Below are 6,000 nucleotides of genomic sequence, written 5' to 3'. Positions count from 1 at the left end.
AAAAACAAAGCCCCCGCAGTGCCGACAGGACGGCCAACATGTTCGGCTGTCCTGCTTCCTGGATTGCGTCCTCCGGCCATCTGATTGGTCGGAGGCGCGATTACATCACTCCCGCGCATGCGCGCGGGAGCCGCCGTTCACGGCACTGGGCTCTGAAGGAACGGCGTGGGTGGCCGTTCCTTCAGAATGCATGTGCCAATGACATCATAGGCTGCATGCACTGTAAATATCTCCTAAACGGTGCAAGTTTAGGAGATATTTATAGCACCTATAGGTATTGTAAGCCTTAATATAGGCTTACCTATAGGTAAAAGTCTTTAAAGTGGGTTTACAACCACTTTAATGTTTAAAATAAAACAAAACCTTTCCTGACTACTGACTTTTAACTAATTTAAAGATGAAAATTGGGGTAGATCAGTATGTTGACTTGATTTGTGACTTGACCAAAATAAATGACTTGACTTGCTTGACTTCTAGCAGGGATTCGACTTGACTTGCTTGCTTTTCGCCACAGTAACTTGGGACTTGCTTGAGACTTGAAGGTTAAGACTTGAGACTTGCTTGTGACTTGCACATGTGTGAATTACTCCCATGTCTGGCAATTAGGGAGGGTTGAGAAAAGACCTGGAGACCTACCATGTAAAATGGAAAAGACTTGGAAGTCTATTAGACATGGTGCCAGAGAGCTGGTGCACAGAATCAAAGAGAAAATCGCAAAGAGTCATATGCGGCTGACATACAGTATCTCACAAAAGTGAGTACACCCCTCACATTTTTCTAAATATTTTATTATGTCTTTTCATGTGACAACACTGAAGAAATGACACTTTGCTACAATGTAAAGTAGTGAGTGTACAGCTTGTATAACAGTGTAAATTTGATGTCCCCTCAAAATAACTCAACACACAGCCATTCATTTCTAAACCGCTGGCGACAAAAGTGAGTACACCCCTAAGTGAAAATGTCAAAACTGGGCCCAATTAGCCATTTTCCCTCTCCAGTATCATGTGACTCGTTAGTGTTACAAGGTCTCAGGTGTGAATGGGGAGCAGGTGTGTTAAATTTGGTGTTATCTCTCTCACTCTCTCATACTGGTCACTGGAAGTTCAACATGGCACCTCATGGCAAAGAACTCTCTGAGGGTCTGAAAAAAAGAATTGTTGCTCTACATCATAGGTGTCAAACACAAGGCCCGTGCCGAATGCGGCCCCCCAGGCCATTTTATTTGGCCCTTGCACCTCTCCTGCAGCTGCAGCACCCACCTTGTCTCTTTAGTCAGCAGCAGAGAGGACAGAACTCCTTTGCCAAAACCTGCACTCCTCTGTGCAGCTGCAGAAAGGCTCCTCTTTGCCCCCCTCCCTTTCTCAGCAATTGGCAGCAGAGAGGAGGGCAGAACTCCTCCTACAGATCCTGCATCTCTCTGTGCAGCTGCAACACCTCCTTGCCTTTGCCTCCCCTGGTCTCAGCATTCAGCAGACTCTTGAAGATGACTCCAGCCCTGCTTTGGTCCTCCTCCAGACCCTGCACTTCTTTCCAGATCCACCCGCATCTTTTTCCTGGCAGGAGCACAAGGTAAGGGGGGTGCATTGTGATGTAAGGAAGGGTGAGTGACTCTTATTGGTGGGAGAGAGGGTCGTGTAAGGGGGCGTGGGGTGCTCTGGACATCAAATCGTACAGATATACCCGGCCCTTTGAGGGTGACCATAATGCTGATGCGGCCCGCGATTAAATTGAGTTTGACACCCCTGCTCTACATAAAGATGGCCTAGGCTATAAGAAGATTGCCAAGACTTAAACTAACCTGTAGCACAAATATACAAGCTGTACACTCACTACTTTACATTGTAGCAAAGTGTAATTTCTTCAGTGTTGTCACATGAAAAGATATAATTAAAATATTTACCAAAATGTGAAGGGTGTACTCACTTTTGTGAGATACTGCACATACATACATAAAATGTGCAGTATGTAAATGTCTCTCTTCAGCCAAAGTGGTTGTAAAGTCAGAAGGTTTTTTATGCATTAAGATAAAAGCCTTCTATATGCAGCAGCCCTCCTCAGCCCCCCTAATACTTAACTGAAGTCCCTCTAGATCCAGCAATGTTGCAGGAGTGTCTCGGCTGCTCAGGACTCCCCTCCTCATTGGCTGAGATAGCTTCTTGGCACCATTGGCTCCCACTGCTGTCAATGAAGGTTAGCCAATAAGAAGAGAAAGGGGGCTGGGCCGGGCCGGGCTGTGGCTCCGTGTCTGAATGTACACAGGGAGCTGTGGCTCGGCTCGGGTGCCCTAATAACAAGCTGCTTGCTGTGGGGGCTTTAAACCAGAGGGAGGGGCCAGGAGGACCGAAGAGGGACCCAAGAAGAGGAGGATCTGAGCTGCTCCATGCAAAACAAACTTTACAGAGCAGGTTATGTTTAGTTTGTTATTTTTAACTTAAAAAAATGATACTTTACAATCACTTTAAGAGAGAACTTTGTGAGCATCTATACTGAGGCTGAATGTAGATTTAACCTTTTGTGCTCCAAGGGGTCCAATCTGACAGCCATCATCCATGAAGTGCAAATAGGTAAAAGTCACACTTTTTATATATTAACCGCTCTTGTACTGCAGTAAGTGTGGCTTGGAAGGATGTTTCCCAATTTTTATTTACTGGGTATAGCACTACAATGAGGCCACTGCACTTGCCAAAAGCTGTGTAAACAAAGGCAGTTTACCTAGCCAAGTTGAGCAGCTCAGTACCTTGTGATCACTGTGAAGACCAATCACAGTGATCACATATGTAAACATACTATTGATTACATTGGAGATCCCTCCATTTCTCCTTTCAACACAGAAAGAGGAGAAATCTGTAGTGACTTATGATCAGGAAACTTTATCTACTCATCATAGATCTATGGGTGACTGAACCTCCGAATATCATGTTTAGATTGTGTTTCCATTTTTATTCATAGACCTGAATGGACTCAGATGTCTGTTTAGATCTATACTTACATTTACCTTCACATGTATGCCTAGATCCACCTGTCCATAGACTTTACATGGAGCTTCCAATTAGGTCTGCCTGATGGTAAAGGGGCCTAACCCTTTCACCACCCTGCTCTTCTGTACACCTAATCAACAGTCCGTCTCTCTATGTGACATATATTGACCCCCTTTGACTCCCTTATCTTGCACATTAAAGTGATGTTAAAGGAGAACTATGGGATTGTACAAAAAAATAGCATTAACTACCCTCACCACAGAACAGCTTTTCTTTCTTTTCTTTGTTGCACTGTTTGTGCTGTATCTCTGTTCCAAGTCCTGGTTGGGGCTGAGTAACGGTCCTCCTCAGATTTAAAAAAAGGTAAAATGAGCCTACGCGCTGACCATCAATCAGATGTAGTAAGAAATGAGAGATAATAAATAGAGTAAGAGTAGATGGGACAAAGAGGGGCTCATAAGATTAGCAGCCAATTCCTAGCAGTGTCTCCACATACATATATCAAGGTAAATTAATAGAATAAATCGGCGCTCAATCACCCCCAATGTAGTAAAATAACAGGAATAAATAGTAATGACTTTAAAAACAAGCAAAGCAACTGCAAAAAACAATGCACAATAGTAAAAATATATGTGATAGCAATAACGTGAAAATTATACAATAAATGGGTAGACAAAAAATATAATATATAGGAGTGAAATAATGTCACAAAGTGATACAGTGCGTAGTGAAATGTGTATAGTTACACAGATTGGCGTGAAGAAAAGGTGGAAAGGGTTCACTGTCAAAACAGTGATGAAAGATAAATAAATAATAATAAAGTGCACCGTGCTTCAAAAGATTGGTCAAATCCAATATGGAGCAGGAAAAATGATAATAAAACTACTCCCACTATAAAAGTGATATTGTGCACAATATAAAAGATTACAGTGGTGGAGAAGTGACAATAAATAGTCAAATTATACGTGATCCCATTGCCGGTCCTGCTTGGGTATCGTCAGGTACCCGGTTGCACTACATATCAATATATTAATTTTTCACGATGTTTGGAATATGTTACGCAAAGACTGCCTTTACTACAAGAACTGTCTTTTTCAACGTTAATGCATTGTAATTGCAGTAGGATACTTGACACTGTTATGCTTATGTTGACGGTACTCTTTTCTGTACCTTTGAAATTTTTGTTTGTCAATTTCTCATGAAAACCTTCAATAAAAATCATTGATAAAAAAAAAATAGTCAAATTATAAAACCAATCATAACACCCAAAAAAGATAATTGGGTAAAAAATATTTGCAAAAATGAATAAAGGTAAAAAACTGTAGAAAAAAGTTCATCAGTTCATAAAGAACATCAAAGTTCATAAAGAAAGTGCTGGTGAGGAAATAATTCCAGAAGTGTGGGAGACTCCTTATAGTGCGGTAAACCAATTTACACTGTGGTGGTGAGCTAAAATCCTTAAATGAGTGAAATGGCCGCTCGCCTCCAAAACACTCAAAATGAGCGTTTGTACCAAAGGTAACAGGATATCCACTGTAGAAATTGGGGTCCACTGATGGTTCCTTTAAGAGCAGGCTCCTCTGGTCCTTATTGGAAAGCCAGCATCAACATCAAAGGGTGAAATCCTAAGTAAGGTTTGGAGCTCAAACCCACGATAAAAGGAGGCACTTCATGGTGTAGTACATTCAATAATAGCATTTATTTGGATAAGAATAAAATAATGCACTCACATTTAAGTAAGGTATGAAGGTAGCGTGGCAGCGGCTAGGCAGTGAAATCCAGGGACTTCCGGTCTCAGGACCGGAAGTGACGTCAGACGCTTCTCCCGACTAGTTGCGTCACAGCAAGAACGTGACTTTCTCAAGGGATCCCTGTCACTGCCTAGCCGCTGCCACGCTACCTTCATGCTGTTTATACCTTACTTAAATGTGTAATTTTATACCATAGCTGAACCTGCGATCTCTGTCTGTGTCACAGAACCCCCCCCCCCCCCCCACATGTCAGTAAGCATGAGGCATACATTTAATCCTTTGATCACCCATAGGGTTAAAACCTTCCCTTCCAGTGTCATTATTACAGTAACAGTGCATATTTATAGCACTAATTACTGTAGTAATGTCACTGGTCCCCCCAAAAGTGTCAAAAATGTCAGTTAGGGGTCCAATCTGTCCGCCGCAATGTCACAGTCCCGCAAAAAATCACAGATCGCCGCCATTACTAATAAAAAACAAAAAAACAAAATTGACATAAATCTTTCCTGTAGTTAGTAAACGCGATAACGTTTGCGCAAACCAATCAAAATACACTTATTGCGATTTTTTTTTTACCAAAAATATGTACCAGAAAACAAATTGGCCTAAAATGTTAAAACATTTTGTTTTGTAATTTTTTTTTTTTGGGAATGTTATGTAGCAGAATGTGAAAAATATTGTTTTTTTTTTTCAAAATTGTCGCTCTTTTTTTGGTTATAGCGCAAAAACTAAAAATCGCACAGGTGATCAAATACCACCAAAAGAAAGCTCTATTTGTGGGAAAAAAAGAACGTAAATTTTATTTGGGTACAGCGTCGCACGACCGCGCAATTGTCCGTTAAAGTAACGCAGTGCCGAATCGCAAAATAGGGCCTGGTCAGGAAGGGGGTCAAATCTTCCGGTCTTAAAGTGGTTAAGATTGGATCACTGGATGATTTGTGTGTTTTCTTTTTTTGTTTAATAATACAGAAGGACTTTTCTGGACTACACATATATAGTTTTATTTTTATTTTTTAATATATTTTGCACAAATCACAGTGCTGCATATTTTTGTATGTTTAATATTTGTACGTTGCAGCTTTGCTCTCAACAGAAAGTGCACTGTGGAAAGGTTTCCAAACTCTATATGTTGGTCTCACCATTTTACTGAGAGGAGGAAAAGAAAAACCTGTTTACTGACCAGACTATAGGGAAACATTATGCTGTGATGCTGAAGAACATTAATAGGAATCATTTAAGGGTTATAAAGATAAACTAATTTGTTAGAC

This window comes from Pelophylax lessonae (assembly GCF_965119305.1).
Source record: "Pelophylax lessonae genome assembly, chromosome: 3".
NCBI classification, from domain to species: Eukaryota; Metazoa; Chordata; class Amphibia; order Anura; family Ranidae; genus Pelophylax; species Pelophylax lessonae.
Note: the sequence above shows the minus strand (reverse complement) of the source record.